Below are 19,097 nucleotides of genomic sequence, written 5' to 3' on the forward strand. Positions count from 1 at the left end.
AACCGTTACGCACCCTACCCTGAACAGCATCGCACCTAGACCACAGATCTCGCCTGTCTTAGTAGACAGGTAAATACCATGGGCAAACATGTAGCCCGCAGACCCCCTAGAACAGCACGATTTTGGCCTGACCTTCCTAAATATTGCCCCCTCCCATCCGGACATGCAACAGTCACTGTGATGGTAACCCTGAGTCATTAGCCAGGGGCCCCAAATACAGTCAAACTTGTTATCTGCTCCTCTTTTATGATATACTTCCTTCTCTAACCTGATTACCTCGTTCACACGTACGATAAACTCTTCTTCAGTTGGCACTCTGGAGATAAAGATCTCTTACCTCCCGAAGCTACTGCCACAAGCAGGGAGCCTGTCACCAGGAAAGTCACTGTTAAACAAGACATACTGCCTTGTAGAGCTAGCTCAGCTGAATGTAATGATACCTTTGCACTGAGGGAGTGGTGTAAACACTCTTGCTTCTCCCGTTTCCTTTGCCAGACCCTCCATCTTCTCTTTGATGGACAGGGCCACATTCCCACATACTCATCTAGACTGGCTGTCAGTGAAGAAGTAAAGGGGGCATTCTCAGTGCAATTAGAACTGATTTCCTAAACATGACAATTGAGTTTTCCTGAGTGAATTGTCTCATGCCTAACAAGATGTGATTTACGTTTAAAACATTTCCCACATTCTGAGCATGAAAATGGCTTCTCCCCTTTGTGAAACTTCTGATGCCTAACAAGATGTGATTTACATCTAAAACGTTCTCCACATTCTGAGCATGAAAATGGCTTCTCCCCTTTGTGAAATTTCTCATGCACAACAAGATGCGATTTAGTTTTAACACATTTACCACATTCTGAACATGAAAATGGCTTCTCCCCTGTGTGAGTTCTCTCATGCATAACAAGATGTGATTTACGGTTAAATCTTTTCCCACATTCTGAACAAGAAAATGGCCTCTCCCCTGTGTGAATTCTCTGATGATTTTCAAGAACTGATTTACAGCTAAAATGTTTTTCACATTCTGAGCATGAAAATGGCTTCTCCCCTGTGTGAAATTTCTCATGTATAACAAGATGTGATTTACGTTTAAAACATTTCCCACATTCTGAGCATGAAAATGGCTTCTCCCCTGTGTGAATTCTCTTATGATTTACAAGAACTGATTTACAGCTAAAACGTTTTTCACATTCTGAACATGAAAATGGCTTCTCCCCTGTGTGAAATTTCTCATGCCTAACAAGATGTGATTTAGTTTTAACACATTTACCACATTCTGAGCATGAAAATGGCTTCTCCTCTGTGTGAGTTCTCTCATGAATAACAAGATGTGATTTACGGTTAAAACTTTTCCCACATTCTGAACAAGAAAATGGCCTCTCCCCTGTGTGAATTCTCTGATGATTTACAAGAGCTGATTTACAGCTAAAACGTTTTTCACATTCTGAGCATGAAAATGGCTTCTCCCCTTTGTGACATTTCTCATGCTTAACAAGATATGATTTAGTTTTAAAACATTTACCACATTCTGAGCATGAAAATGGCTTTTCCCCTGTGTGAGTTCTCTCATGCATAACAAGATGTGATTTACATCCAAAACATTTACCACATCGTGAGCATGAAAATGGCTTCTCCCCTGTGTGAGTTCTTTCATGCCTAACAACATGTGCTTTACGGCTAAAACTTTTCCCACATTCTGAACATGAAAATGGTTTCTCCCCTGTGTGAATTCTCTGATGTTTTACAAGAACTGATTTACAGCCAAAACGTTTTTCACATTCTGAACATGAAAATGGCTTCTCCCCTGTGTGAGTTCTCTCATGCATAACAAGATGTGATTTACGGCTAAAATTTTTCCCACATTCTGAACATGAAAATTGCTTCTCTCCTGTGTGAATTTTCTGATGCATAACAAGAATTGATTTATCGTTAAAACATTTCCCACATTCTGAGCATGAAAAAGCCTTCTCCCCTGTATGAATTCTTTGAACACTTCTTCTATGACTTTTATTTTGCTTAACAGTCTGTAATGAATCAGAAAATCTGAATTCATCCAAAGGACCAGATGATAGATCTTTGCTGTGAAAGGCTGATACATCTGAGATAATGGCATGCTCTTCCGGTTTATCTTCTGTGACAAAACAATCATTGGTTTTAAAATCTGAAGATATAAGATGTTCCTCTGAGCTCCTGGTACAGTCATCTGCCAAGAATAAATCAGATTTTTATTATTTTAAAAAAACATAATCTTTGCACTATATTGACGTTTTATAACATTTCTATATAAAAATTCCTTATAAATGACAGGACAGGGAGAAAAATGCAATTATTGACTGTGGTGGGAAAACAGATCACAATCTAACAGTGGACAGGACAGTAGTTCATGCTAAACATACCGTATTTTTCGCTTTATAAGATGCACCTCGAGGTTTTAGAGGAGGAAAAGATTTATTTATTTTTACCTCATATCAGATTCTCAAATCACACCCCCCTATCAGGAAATCGGATCAGAACCCCATCAGACCTCCATGCCAGACCCCCGTATCACACCTTAAAGCGGTTCTCCAGGAATTATGAAAATGAAGATACTTTAATAAATATATTCCCAAATACCTTTCATTATTTATAATGCGTGGTGGCCATTGTTGCTATGATGCTGTGCTGGTAGTTTGGTGGGGCCCAGTCCTGCCGTCTGCTGGTGCGGTGCTGGTGGTCACCACACAGTGCCGCGCCAAATTTAGAGTAGGTTCCCACTCAAGAAGGCAACCTTGTTGTGGTGAGTGGGCTTATGCTTTTTGATCAAAATGTGTACTAATGCCTCATGTAAGCATGCAACATAGGGGTCTGTATACTATTTATGGTTCTGAGAAGCAAAGTTAATTATGCTGAGAAGCAGTTATTAGATCAAAGCATAGCATGAGGGGGTCTGATCCAGGTTCATTCTTGTTATTGGACATTTCATTAGTTATAATGGCTTGTTTTGTCTGAGGAGCAATCATTAGGGGAAACAAAATGACCGCCGTCCACAAAAACACAAAACCTGTCCTAATCACACAGCAGAACAAGTTACTTCACAACACTGAAGTAAAGAATGGACTCATCCTCCTCTCTGCTCTACTTGTCAGGGATTGTGATCCTGAATACAGCTCATAAGAACTTCAGCTGAATCTCTGGGGAATTTAGTTTACGAGGAGACATGAAATCCAGAGAGCATGGACAGGGCAGACTGTGATAATGAAGGCTACATACACGTGCTGCTGATCATTAGCCACACCCCACCCTCCTCTCTGTACTTCATGTCTCCTTATCTCTATTCACATAGCGATTCAGTTGAAGATCTTATCAGCTGTATTCCGGATCATAATCCCTAACAGGCAGAGCAGAAAGGAGGATGAGGCAGCTCTATAGATCATTGTTGTAAAGTAACTTGTCCTCCTGTGTGAATAGGACAGGTTTTGTGTGTACTAACAGGACAGCGGCCATTTTATTTCTCCTAATGATGGCTCCCTATGCAAAACAATCTATTATATCTAATGAAATGCATTTGTGGTGTATTTATCATAAAGTCATATTTAAAGGGATTCTGTCACCTCTTTTTACCCTATAAAGATGCGGACATGCACGGCTAGATCGCCGCTAGCATGTCCGCAATATACCTGTCCCATATCTCTGAGTGGTTTTATTGAGGGTAAAAAATGATTTTATATATATGTAAATCAGTCTGGTAAGGAGCCCAAGGGGCTGTACTAACCGTTCTGGAGCCCAGCCACTCCTGTATCCAGGAATCTCCTCCTTGCTCACAAAGTCAGATCGTCGTAATCTCGCGATGCGCGAGCTCGCGCATACGCAGTGCTGGTATAGTGTTCCTTCCCTGTGCTGGCATCAGCCTCAGGAAAGGAAAGGAACTGCGCATGCGCAAGCTTGCGCACCACGAGATTATGGCGATCTGACTTTGTGAGCAAGGAGGAGATTCCAGGATACAGGCGGTGCTGGGCTCCTTCACAGGGGGGCGTGGCTGGGCTCCAGAACGGTAAGTACAGCCTCTTGGGCCCCTTACCTGGCTGATTTACATATATATACAGTTGCAATAAAAAGTATGTGAACCCTTTGTATGTGCACAAATTGGTCATAAAATGTGATCTGATCTTCATCTAAGTCACAACAATAGACAATCACAGTCTGCTTAAACTAATAACACACAAAGAATTAAATGTTACCATGTTTTTATTGAACACACAATGTAAACGTTTACAATGCAGGTGGAAAAAGTATGTGAACCCTTGGATTTAATAACTGGTTGAACCTCCTTTGGCAGCAATAACTTCAACCAAACATTTCCTGTAGTTGCAGATCAGACATGCACAACGGTCAGGAGTAATTCTTGACCATTCCTCTTTACAGAACTGTTTCAGTTCAGCAATATTCTTGGGATGTCTGGTGTGAATCGCTTTCTTGAGGTCATGCCACAGCATCTCAATCGGGTTGAGGTCAGGACTCTGACTGGGCCACTCCAGAAGGCGTATTTTCTTCTGTTTAAGCCATTCTGTTGTTGATTTACTTCTATGCTTTGGGCTGTTGTACTATTGCAACACTCATCTTCTGTTGAGCTTCTGCTGGTGGACAGATGGCCTTAAGTTCTCCTGCAAAATGTCTTGATAAACTTGGGAATTCATTTTTCCTTCGATGATAGCAAGTCAGCCCCAAACCATGATGCCCCACCACCATACTTCACTGTTGGGATGAGGTTTTGATGTTGGTGTTCTGTGCCTCTTTTTCTCCACACATAGTGTTGTGTGTTTCTTCCAAACAACTCAACTTTGGTTTCATCTGTCCACAGAATGTTTTGCCAGTACTGCTGTGGAACATCCAGGTGCTCTTGTGCAAACTGTAAAGCAATGTTTTTTTTGGACAGCAGTGGCTTCCTCTGTGGTATCCTCCCATGAAATCCATTCTTGTTTAGTGTTTTACGTATCGTAGATTCGCTAACAGGGATGTTAGCATATGCCAGAGACTTTTGTAAGTCTTTAGCTGACACTCTAGGATTCTTCTTCACCTCATTGAGCAGTCTGAGCTGTGCTCTTGCAGTCATCTTTACAGGACGGCCACTCCTAGGGAGAGTAGCAACAGTGCTGAACTTTCTTCATTTATAGACAATTTGACTGTGGACTGATGAACTGCAAGGCTTTTGGAGATACTTTTATAACCCTTTCCAGCTTTATGCAAGTCAACAATTCTTAATTGTAGGTCTTCTGAGAGCTCTTTTGTGCGAGGCATCATTCACATCAGGTAATGCTTCTTGTGAAAAGCAAACCCAGAACTGGGCAGCTGTAACCAACACCTCCAATCTCATCTCATTGATTGGACTCCAGTTGGCTGACACCTCACTCCAATTAGCTCTTGGAGATGTCATTAGTCTAGGGGTTCCCATACCTTTTCCACATGCTGGTGTCTTCAATAAAAACATGGTAACATTAAATTCTTTGTGTGTTATTAGTTTAAGCAGACTGTGATTGTCTATTGTTGTGACTTAGATGAAGATCAGATCACATTTTATGACCAATTTGTGCAGAAATCCATATAATTCCAAAGGGTTCACATACTTTTTCTTGCAACTGTATATATATATATATATATATATATATATACATATACACTCACCTAAAGAATTATTAGGAACACCTGTTCTATTTCTCATTAATGCAATTATCTAGTCAACCAATCACATGGCAGTTGCTTCAATGCATTTAGGGGTGTGATCCTGGTCAAGACAATCTCCTGAACTCCAAACTGAATGTCAAAATGGGAAAGAAAGGTGATTTAAGCAATTTTGAGCGTGGCATGGTTGTTGGTGCCAGACGGGCCGGTCTGAGTATTCCACAATCTGCTCAGTTACTGGGATTTTCACGCACAACCATTTCTAGGGTTTACAAAGAATGGTGTGAAAAGGGAAAAACATCCAGTATGCGGCAGTCCTGTGGGCAAAAATGCCTTGTGGATGCTAGAGGTCAGAGGAGAATGGTCCGACTGATTCAAGCTGATAGAAGAGCAACGTTGACTGAAATAACCACTCGTTACAACCGAGGTATGCAGCAAAGCATTTGTGAAGCCACAACACGCACAACCTTGAGGCGGATGGGCTACAACAGCAGAAGACCCCACCGGGTACCACTCATCTCCACTACGAATAGGAAAAAGAGGCTACAAATTGCACGAGCTCACCAAAATTGGACTGTTGAAGACTGGAATAATGTTGCCTGGTCTGATGAGTCTCGATTTCTGTTGAGACGTTCAAATGGTAGAGTCCGAATTTGGCGTAAACAGAATGAGAACATGTATCCATCCTCTGATGGCTACTTCCAGCAGGATAATGCACCATGTCACAAAGCTCGAATCATTTCAAATTGGTTTCTTGAACATGACAATCACTGTACTAAAATGGCCCCCACAGTCACCAGATCTCAACCCAATAGAGCATCTTTGGGATGTGGTGGAACGGGAGCTTCGTGCCCTGGATGTGCATCCCTCAAATCTCCATCAACTGCAAGATGCTATCCTATCAATATGGGCCAACATTTCTAAAGAATGCTATCAGCACCTTGTTGAATCAATGCCACGTAGAATTAAGGCAGTTCTGAAGGCAAAAGGGGGTCCAACACCGTATTAGTATGGTGTTCCTAATAATTCTTTAGGTGAGTGTGTATATATATATATATATATATATATATATATATATATATATATTAAAAAAAAATTTATACTCAATAAAACCACTCAGAGATATGGGACAGGTATATTGCGGACATGCTAGCGGCGATCTAGCCGTGCATGTCCGCATCCCTATAGGGTAAAAAGAGGTGACAGAATCCCTTTAAGTATTGTAATTTTCTTAATTCCTAGAGAACCCTTTTAATATACCGTATTTTTCGCTTTATAAGACACACTTTCCCCCCCTCCAAAGTGGAGGAAAAAAAATTAGTGCGTCTTATAAGCGAAAGGTGACCATGCTTTGGTGCGCTGCGGCAGCTCAGGAGCTCTCACTAACGGCTCCTGAGCTGCCATGAAACTGTAGGAGGGCGGGTGGGCGCACTGGACTTAGTGTGTGCGGACATGTACTGGGTGGGGGGTGCGGGGGAAAGTGAGTTAGCGCAGGCTGGCAGCACTCCAGCATGCTCATGCATTGTGCACTAAGCAGCACCTTGGGCAGGCTGGCGGCTTCACTGAATGCTAAGTGATGCCGGGAGCCTGCGCTTCCATTTCATTCATTCATGCGCTACACTACACTATCGTTGGGCTTCTCTGTATGCGCTGTAGTGCTGGAAGTCCTTCAACTCCCCGCAGTAGGATCCCATTCTCTGTACTGCCTTCTCTGCTGATTGGTGGAGGCAGGGGGAACAGGACGCGCTCACGTTCACCACCAATCAGCTCCCTACATTTCTCGCGCCATATGACCTCCCCCCTGTCCTGGTACCGTAGATTGCTGCCTAAGTCCCATGGTGAGGACAGCTCAGGGGCAATATACAGTACCCTAGTGAAAAATGTGTGCCAAATATGACTATAACTACCCTCATCCATAGGAATCCCCCATGTACTGCAGTATATGGGTGGATTCCTATGGATGTGGGGGTTATAGTCATATTTAAAATAAACACTGTTCTGTAATTGGCATGTGTTTATATTAAATATGACTATAACCCCCCTCATCGATAGGAATCCACCCATGTACTGCAGTATATGGGTGGATTCCTATGGATGAGGGGGGTTTTAATCACATAACAGTGTCATCCACAGATCCCCCATAACAGTGTCATCCACAAGCACAAGCAGGGCTTCACTGCCCGCACCTACTGCATACTAGTAAAAAAAAAAAAAATTTTACATACCAAAAAAATTTAAGTTTTAAGTATGAAAAAAGCCACTTTCGCACAATATATAAAAATATATAAATATATATATATATACACACACAGTTGCGTGTACCCCCACTTCCCTCACGGTCGACACCTCGAGGACCTAGGAGTGATCTCCAAAGACGAAGCAGCAGGAACGTGCCTACCTGAAACTACTAGGAGTCATTGAGAAACACAGATGATTACGAGAAATCCTTGACTCATTATAGAGGAGAGATACAGGACTCAACAAGTTTAGATTGCAGTTAAGAGAGCCCTTTCCCGCTTAAATACTGCATCAGTCATAGTCTTCCTTTTTTGCTCTTTTGTTAAGATAGGGTTTCTGAAAGGTTTTTGAGATAGTTATGTTACAATTCAGCTTTTCGGCGGTCTCCCATTCAGAAATTTGTCTCCTTTTGTTTGGAGCATAGCATCCTTCCTGATTGAAGGATCCCCCCCCCCCTTTTTTTTTGTGTTGTTAATTCCCTATCTCCTTCCCTTTTGTGTTTGTTCTCCTCCTAATTCTAGCTATACAGAGATCTTTATTATACGGATCAGAACTTACACAGGTTCACTTATATCTTCAGATATCTTTGAAAAGCCTATTCTTTTCCCTACCCTTCCATTCTCGCAAGTTGAACTTCCTCACGTGGTAAGAGAACTCAGGAGACACCTACACATTTAACGTCCTGTACTGTTTTTCTAGTGCTAGTCTGTGTTTTTTGTACAAACCATACTAATATTTCACAACAGATTGGTATCAATGGCTCCACCTAATGTTAAACTGACCTCATTAAACGCCAGGGGATTTAATACTCCTGAAAAGCGTTCTAAGGTCCTATATGGCATGCACAGAGAGAGGGTTCAAATTCTCCTACTACAGGAAACACATTTTAAAGGGGTTGGACATACCTCCATTTTCACCCAGGCAGCCCCCCTGACTTGAGCATTGGAGCAGTTCATGCTTCGATGCTCTCCTTTTCCCTGCGTTAAAGGCATTTTCAGGAGTTCCGGTGACGAACCGGGCTCTCCATGGGGCTGCCCGAAACCTAATAAAGATGCAACTATATTTAACAATTATCAGCCCATATAAAACCGGTTCAATAAAGTGCTCCCCGGGGTTATCCACAGAGACCAAGTGGGCTTTGTAACAGGCAAGGAAGCTAGGGACAATACTATTCAAACTATTACTCTTATTTCCACCTCGCAGAGTTGTCAGAGTCCCCTATGTCTTGAATAAATAGAAAAAAACTTTTGATCCAGCTCACCTTCCTGGTGTGGTATATAAACCCGGCTCCAGAGGCCCTAGGGGAGTGTTCCCGTAGCAGGCAGCAGACAAATTAGGAAAAGAAGGTTTCTGGAAACAATAAAGGTCCTCTTTTAGCTCTTCTTTATTGGTAAATTCATAAAACCGTCACAGTCACTGAGTCCACGGCATGGTCGCTGACGTCAGCGACCATGCCGTGGACTCAGTGACTGTGTCGGTTTTATGAATTTACCAATAAAGAAGAGCTAAAAGAGGACCTTTATTGTCTCCAGAAACCTTCTTTTCCTAATTTGTCGCCTATGTCTTCTATCAGTAGTTGCAGAAAAAGCATTCGATAGGGTACTGGAGATTCATGATAGCTTCGCTGAGACAAATAGGATTGTGCCCCATTTTCGTAGATAGAATCTGCGCTCTATACACTAACTCCACTGCCAGAGTCAGGACTAATGGCATACTTGCACCTTCCTTTAATATTAGAAATGGACTCGCCAGGGTTGCCCGCTCTCGCCTCTGCTGTATGTATTAGTCATGGAACACCTGGCTAATGCATTGAGGAAAAATCAGGACATTACTGGAATAAACATAGGAGATCGGCAACATAAATTGGCGCTTTATGCAGTCGACCTTATTTACGTCTACAATCCCCACATCACCCACCCATCCATTCTTAAGGAATTTCAGAGGTTTGGACATCTCAGCAATTTTAGGATTAATCTTAAAGGGATATTCCCATCTTAGACGATGGCGGCATATCGCTAGGATATGTCCCCATTGTCTGATAGGTGCGGGTCCCACTGCTGGGACCCGCACCTATATCGAGAACGGAGCGGGGAGCGCTGTGGCTGGAGGACCCCAGATTTCCTGGGGTCCGTCCACCACCAAGCGCTGATCCCCGCCTCTCCCATAGAAGTGAATGGGAGCGTGCCGCACATGCGCGGGCCATGCTCCCATTCATTTCTATGGGGCAAACGGCAATAGCCGATCCAGCGCTCGGCTATTTTCGGCGGCCCCATAGAAATTAATGGAGGGGGGCTGTGCATGCGCAGTGCGCCCTCCTTCACTTTCATGGCTCCGTTCTCGATATAGGTGCGGGTCCCAGCAGTGGGACCCGCACCTATAAGACAATAGGGGCATATCCTAGCGATATGCCCCCATTGTCCGAGATGAGAAAACCCCTTTAATAAAAGTGAAATGCTGAACATCTCAAACCCAGCAACTGAAGCACAAAAGATATAGGATAACCTCCCTTTTAAATGGCAGAATACAAGTGAAACATACCTAGGGTTACAGATCCCAACTCACTTACACCGCTTATACCCACTTAACTACTTATCCCTACAGAAAAGGGCCCTAGAGGACTTACAGAAATACTCACTGAAATTTCTGTCATGGTTTGGGAGGAGAAGCATAGTCGAAATGGATATCTTACCGAGATCCCTATACCTTTTTCAAACAATACCCATCTGCGTACCTGGGAGATTTTTCACAACCCACCATAGAGCTATTGCATGATTTGTATGGGGCAACAGTAAACCCAGAATAAACATGAAGACATTAAAGGGAGTCTTTCACCTAATCTGAGCGTTTTAGACCGCTCCGATCAGGTAATAGACTCCCTTTAAATAAATCCAGAAGTAGAGGGAGTGGGATTGCCAGACCTACAACTGTATCACACATCGGCACATCTCATTAGGATTATATATTGGTCAACTGAGACAGATGGGAAGCTTTGGGTCGGGCTAGAACAAGAACTTTCCCCACTAGATTAGTGGCCCCTTGGGTGACAAGACATCAGACCTCCCATAGAGAATTGCCCATTTAGTACGACACACCCTTACCCAATGGGACAGAGGGGTCTCCAGGTTCCGAATATCGCATAGACCAGGCCCTATGACCCCTCTGATTGGGTAACCCTGCATTCACACCTGGAAATCGGGTAGATATGTTCTTAATTTGGCATAGGAAAACGCATCCGAGAAGTAATGGAAAATACAAGAGTTACACCATTTGAATCTCTAGTTCCGGTGGAAAGGCGACAGGGCTCAAAATGGTTCGCCTACGCTCAGCTCAGATCATACTTAGATTGTTTGATCAGAAGATATGCCCTGACATGACGAACTTTGACACCCTTTTTTAAAAAAAATCAGACATACTGTCAGAACTTTTGGGTCTAAAAGAATCCACTACAAACTACTATCACAGCTCTACAAAATTTTGATGGATCTATCTAATCCAGACATAGCTCCATATTTTCAGAAATGTGAATTGGAGCTACAACTCAATTTCTCACAAGAGGATGTCTTAAAGATGTGTATGTTCTCTCATGGATTATCCATTGCAGCTCAAGCAAAAGAAAAAAAACCTTTAAGATCCTGGCTAGATGGTACTACTGCCCATCGACCCTCCATAGAAGGTTTCCTACTGTTTCTAATATGTGTTGGAGATGTGGGAAGGAGGAGGGTACTTTGCTACACATTTGGTGGTTTTGCCAGGCAATAAAAAAGAATTTGGGAACAGGTGCTCCAGATATACGGCAAATTCTCAGGGAAAAACAATAGTTAACACAACCAAAGTGACCCTCCTATCCCTAACATCAGGAACTTTGGCACAGATGAAGAAAAATGCTCTGAGGTTTTTCCTTACAGCAGCACGATTAGTGATTCCGAGACATTGGAAATCCAGAGTTGCACCCTCTCTCTGTTAATGGGCAGCAGAAATCAAACACCTACTCCGGATGGAGGAATTGAGCGCACAGTCTCACGATTAGAAGGATAGGTTTTATACTAAGTGGAATTCCCTTTCTGAGTTCATCTATTCCACAGAATTCTCTGAATTACTGGGAGCATTGTCTAGAGGATAAATCTTGACAGGAGAATAGCAATAATAGGTTTCATACTTACCACACATACTACTTTCTGTTTCTTCCCACTTGGTTTCAACTTCTTCCCCCCTTCTCTAAATACTTTGCTATGCATTTAATGTTTAATTATGATTGGCATATTTTAAACTAGCACATTTGTAATAGATGATACAATATTGTAGATTTCATTGTATCCATAACATGCATTGGTCAAATGTTGGTTTATTTCATAACATGTGACAGTATGTACAACAGATTACAGATAATGCAAATGTTGTATAAGATAATACTTTTGCTTAATTAAATGAGAGTAAACATAAAATGCTCACTACACCCATTGGTAAATACTGTGAGGGGTCCGGTTTCTAAAATAGTGTCATTTCTTTTTTTTTTTTTTTTTTTAAATCTAAACTCAGAGCCTCTGCAGTTGTTCAATACTGTATAAATCACCAAACTAGGTCTCAAATGCACATGGAGCTCCTTCTAAGCCTTGTAGTGTGCCCATACAGCAGTTTTTACGACCACAAATGGGGTGTTGTCATATTCAGGATAAAATGGGTAACAAATTATGGGGTAATTTTATTCTGTTACCAATCGTAAAAATGAAAAACTTAAGCCTTTCTTGTATAAGAAAAATTGAAATTTTCCATTTTCACAGCCAAAGTTTTCTAAATTCTTTGAAATGCCTGCTGGGCCAAGGTGCTCACTACACTGCTTTAAAAAATCCTCAGGTGGTGTAGTTTCCAAAATGGGGTCAGTTGTGGGAGGGGGGGGTATTCCACTGTGGGGTACCTCAGTCTCTAGAAAGGCAGCATGGCGCCTGAAAATTATTGCAGAGAAATATGCGGTCCAAAAGCCATATGGTGCTGCTTCCCTTCTGAATGTGGGGTGTTGCTGTATTCAGAAGAAAATGGGTAACAATATGTGGTGTTCTTTTTTTCCTGTTAACCTTTGCAAAAATGAGAAAAAAATATATATATATATGTCCAAGAGATCTATTTCCTTACGTCTACATATGACCACTCTGGGCGAATATTATAAGGTAGAACGGATCCCAAGAGGGATGAGGTCCAGTTTACTTCCTAATTTATTTTCTGGCTGTCCATCCTTCTGCAAAAGATTTGAAAATTTATCTAATCGCTATGCATTGGACTTTATATTGCTGAATATTGAATATTTGCAGGAGGAATTATCTGGTGTCACACTTGATTTAACCAAAATTGATCAGCAGCTGAGCAATTTGTCCTCAGCAGATGAATGTGGGACATTTCATGATATGATTTCTACTCAATTACAAAATTTTCGCACTGATATGGAGGAAGGAAAGCGCTCCAAGTGGAACCGTGATGCGGATGACTACAAGAAAGGCAACGTATATTCCTGGCAATCGGATGACAAAAATACGCAGTCCAACAAGGACACATGGAAGAAAAAGAAAAGGAATGCGCAAATCCCCTCTACAGATCAATCTTTTTTAGGGTTGAAAGAACCGGAATTGTCCGGAAACAACGCATCAGACGTGGAGGCCACAGACATCGAAGGTACCAAAAGGCTGCGCAGCAACAAGCCACGACCAACACCAGGCAGGAACATTCCACCGAGGAAGAAATGATTGTGGTAAACCTTTCATCAAAGGACTTAACCAACTCTCAAGTGAGTGTTCTTAGTAAGGGACTTTCGTTTTGCCCTAGAACTGTTGCAAACTGGTTTGAGCTTGATTTTGATCTGCATGTTTTTTTCCGGGCCATTAAACTAAAGGTCTGGTTCCAGAACAAGGAGCGGATCGAGCATGCCAAGATGAGTGAGTTATCTCTTGGCATGTTCGATCTCTCACTTGGTAGTAACTTCAATCCTGTCATCTGTGATCCTGCAATTGAGGCGTACATGGCTGCGGTTAAGTCTGATATTCAGACATTGAGAGAGACACACTCTCCACAACCTTTTGGTCGCCCCAATGTGACTGTTGATGAGATTGTTGCCCTCAATGAATTAAAACGTGACCCCGAACTTACTATTAAGGCCGCAGATAAAGGCGGTGCGGTGGTTGTACTAGACACCTGCAAATACATTGCAGAGATTTTGAGGCAATTGAGTGATAATAACATCTACAGACCCATTGATGCTGACCCTAAGTTCAAAATTGCTGAATTGATCAAAAATGTCTTGGCTAGTGCTCTAGACGCGGGGGTCATCGATGAGGGACTTGTGGATTACCTTACTGTAACGCATCCAGTCACTCCGGTGCTGTATGTGTTGCCTAAGATCCACAAGTCTCTCATCAATCCCCCCGGTCGACCTATTGTATCAGGTTCTGATTCAATTTTCAGTCATGTTGCTATCTTTTTAGACAGGATACTACGCAGTTTTGCATGTGGAGGTAGTTCCTATATACAAGATACTACCGATTTTCTACTTAAATTGCAGATGATCCATGTGACGGATGCACAGGAGGTGACGTTAGTATCTTTTGATGTCACCTCGCTGTACACCTCAATTGATCACTGCAAGGGGTTAGCAGTTGCGTACATGTTAGATAGATCTTCTTTGACTATTCAGGCCCAACAGTTTGTATTGTCCCTTCTTGAAATTGTCCTGAGGTCCAACTATTTTCTTTTTCAAGATTCTTTCTATATGCAGGAACAGGGCGTGGCAATGGGGTCCAATGTGGCCCCAACTTATGCCAACATATTTATGCGTCGATTTGAGGAAGATGTCGTCTATGGAAGCCACCATTTCAAACACGCCAGGGCGTGGTGGCGGTACATAGACGACATCTTCCTCATCTGGACTGGTACTGTCGAACAACTTTGTGAATTCCACAAATTTCTTAATGGGATTGATGATGCACTACAATTCACCTTAGTGCATTCCCACAGTGAAATGCAGTTTCTCGTCACACGTGTGATCCTGGCGGACGGTAAATTGCATACTGCACTTTTTACGAAACCGACCGACAGGAACACACTATTGACGTACAGCAGTAATCATCCTAGAAATATGATCAAATCCTTGCCCTATTCCCAGTTTTTAAGGGCAAGACGCATAGTTTCAGACCCAGATGTGTTTGAGTTTCAGACCCAGATGTGTTTGATGATACACTGGATTCACTGACTAACAAGTTCAAGAAATGAGGGTATCCCTCTAAGTTACTCCAGGATAAAAAAGAACTGGTCAGGAAACTAAATAGGAATGATACTCTTAAAACTAAAGTACAACAAACAAAACCGGCCAGGATTCCTTTCATCTCCATGCACTCGGAACAGAGTATAGAGATAGGGAATATCATCCGACGCCACTGGAATATATTGGGTGGATGCCATAGTGCCGTCAAGGAATTTCATTCCCCACCCTTAATGTCCTACCGCAGGTCCAAAAGCATAAAAGACCAATTAGTCAAGGCTGATGTAGGCACATCAAAAAAATCAAGACAGACAACATTGACAACAAACAGTACAGGATGCTTCCCGTGCCTATCATGTGTAAATTGTAAATACATCCTAAAAGGTAGAAATTTTGTGCATCCGCAGACCAGGGTGACATACCCAATACGATACTACTTAACCTGTGATTCTAGTTACATCATTTACGCACTCACATGTCCCTGTAATTTAATTTACGTGGGTGAGACAACCACTGACTTTAAGTCACGACTCAATAATCACAGGTTGAGTATACGTAAAAAGCGGCTTGACTTGCCAGTGTCTAAACACTTTGCGGACCTCAAACACACAGAAAGAGACCTTAGGTGTTGCATCATTGACTTCATACCAATGCCCAGGAGAGGTGGCAATAGAGCCAATCTTTTAAAAAAACGGGAGTTGAAGTGGATCCACACACTTAATTCGCTTAAACCAAATGGTCTTAATGTGGACTACAAAATCGGGGTGGGTTAAGTTTGTGGTTTGCCTCTTTGTTGCATATTGTGATGTCGACCGCATCCATGTATATTGTGTACAGGACAAAAAATATGTTCTTTATGAATTTTCACTTTTAATACAACAAATTGATTTTTTTCTTTTTCTTTCTCTCTTTTCTTCTTCTTCTACAGTGGGTGGGCCACGGAGTATGAAGTGAGGAAATATGGGGCTGTAATTATGGACGGCATGCTCATACAAGGACTGTCTCTTGTTTATATTATAAATTTTTTTGCTTTTGTATGCACCTGGTGCTTCTGCAATCACAGTCCGTTGTGTACAATGGCAGGTATTTATGAGGAGATCCCTCCCTATTAGGTGGCAATGGGTGGGCTTTGATCGCAGATGCAGTGTGACCCTACACTAGCGTGTGGGTGCGCAACTGATCTCGGGTCACGGATGTGGACTGCAGCTCTGATGTTGTTGCGTCCCGTATCTGAACTCACCCAGCCACCAGTATAGGCTATAGAGCACTAACATGTGCCATTACCTTGCTTTGTTATACATCGGTTGTTAATATCAGAGGTTCCTGGCAATAAAGGCAAGATGCCCTGAATTAAGATGGCGCAAGATACATCAGAAGGCTAACACGCAGTTGCGGTACTGCAGGCACATCGTAACCCGGAAGTACGCCACATACGTCATCGAGACATGCGCAGTTGCGCTACAGGCACGCCGACCCGCATGAATTATGACAGCCGTCTATGCTTTACATCCTCCTTCACCCTCCGTCTGCTTGACCTACGCAGTAAGCATTAAGCACTTTATCAGCACATACAGCTGACACTGTTCACTAGATGATTGATAATTATGAATTTTTGCATATATTTGTGTACTTCACAGAAGAATATATTCATTTTATAATTGATTATTTATTGTATGATCATGCACTGATGTCCACCATGAGATATACTGTAAATGTGATACATGTATTGTATTTTTTATCTAATTAATTAATTTATTATGAATTGAACACACCTGTATTGCACATTGATTGTATTCACCCCACTGCTATATATACTCAGTATTTTGTCTGTACACACTGCTTGAGAAAGGCTCACATACTGAGCCGAAACGTCGCTTGTCCCATATGGGTAAATAAAGTATTTTCATTTTTTTACTTTCTGGAGTGCTGCCCTTTTTGTTATTTTTTATCTATCTGGATTGGCTTATATCCACATTGGGCCAGCTGCACCCGCATTTATTCCATTGACGGTGCTGCCACTGAACTTTTTATTTTTAAATATATATATATATAAAAAATGGGCCTAAAGCGACATATGTAAAAATATGTAATTTTTAATTTTCACCGCCAAGTGCTTCTAAATTCTATGAAACACCTGTGGAGACAAAGAGCTCACTACACTTCATAAAAAATTCCATAGGGGGGTGGAGTTTCCAAAATGGGGTTACTTTTTTGACGTTTCTACTGTAGGGGTGCATCAGAGGGTCTTCAAATGAGACATGGTGAATGAAAATTATTCCAATGAAATCCAGCGAACTGCTCCTACTCTTCTGAGCCCTGCTGTGTGCCCAAAGAGCAGTTTATGACCACATATGGGGTGTTTCTGTATTCAGGAAAAAGTGGGTAGCAAATTGTTAGGTGCTTTTTTCCTATTACCCGTTGGGCACATTGTAGTTCAGGATAGATTTTTATTTTATTTTTTATAAATAAAGATGAAACATATTACCTCAAACTTACTACTATCATGAAGCACAATGTGTCAAGAGAAACAATCTCAATATTGCACTTCAGAACATAGCACAGTGCTATCATAATGGCAAGAAAAAGGCAATTAACAAAATAAGACAGACAATTATAACCCTTAGATATTGAGAAATTGCAAAGAAAGTGACTAGAGTTTCTTATACTATCAAAAGGCACTGGAAACGGGAGGAAACTCTGACAGGAAGAGGTCTAGCAGACCAAAGGCCATGCTGATGTAAACAGTTTCGAATGGTCCGACGTGACACATGAGTGCCTCTCACCTCCCTAAAATGTGCCTGAAATTGTGTGGCATTCATCATCCAGTTCTGCACAACATTGTTCACAATGAAGCATTCATCAGTGTGGCAACTGGCGAAAGGATGTCCACTGCTATCCCTTTTTGTGACTCTTCCAGTCTCTCTGTATCTCTGTTGCAACCTGTGACACTCTAAGCTCAGTGGCCACTTCCGTCTGAGAACATCCTGCTTGAAGCCGTGCATGATGAGGAGGACTGTTTAAATACCAATTCTAATTGAATCAGGAAAATTATTATTATATTATTTATTATTATTCTTCTGCTGCCTGAGCCTAAGGTTCTGTGGCAGCATATCGTCAAGGATTTTTAACACAGAACTGCCTTCTTTCCCTGGGTTCACGGTAATGGATGGTAGATGATTGATCTTCAAAAATGGCCCTCTTCATGCCTCTGTCTGTTCTCCCGCCTGCCAGTGAACTGGCCAAGTAATTAGTGGAACACATTTTTCAAGCTTCATGGGTTGCCCTTGCACATTGTTTTTGATTGGGGAGTAAAGTTCAACTCTAAGGTTTGGAGAATCATCTGCAAGCTATTGGAAATCAAACTGGACTTTTCCTCAGCCTTTACCCACAGTCCAGTCATCAGGTGGAGTGTATCAATCAGATCCTGGTCAACTACCTGTGACATTTCATGTCTGCACGTCCTTATGATTGAATCACTTTGCTTACAACTATTCTAGCGATTCCTCCGTTCAGACCCCTTTTTTCATAGTTTATGTCTGTCTTCGGTTACCTGTCCCTTCTGTAGATGCAGTAGATTACTCTGTCAGTAACGTCACCCATATCTAACATGAAACAAAAACATCCGTACTACAGGCATACACTCGCATAAAGAAGTTCACTGATCACAGGCGCAGGGCTCCACCTCAGTTTTCTTTAGGGGCACGGTATGGCTTTCCTCAATACAAGTTGGCAAGCTTCGTAGGGTTGAGTGGGCAACTGTTACTGGTACAAAAATGTAAGTGAAGCCTCAAAGTACTACTAAAAAGGGTTTATAGAAGATAGAAAAATAGGCGATAACCCCAACCTTCTGATCAATACTATAGGACACCAAGTAATGGCAACAATTGTGTGCTAGTTAAGGAAAGCCTGTCAGAAAGCAAGTGTCCAGCAAACTGCCACCACTACCTGACTATGGAATGAATAA

Source organism: Bufo bufo, chromosome 4 (genome assembly GCF_905171765.1).
Source record: "Bufo bufo chromosome 4, aBufBuf1.1, whole genome shotgun sequence".
Lineage (NCBI taxonomy): Eukaryota > Metazoa > Chordata > Amphibia > Anura > Bufonidae > Bufo > Bufo bufo.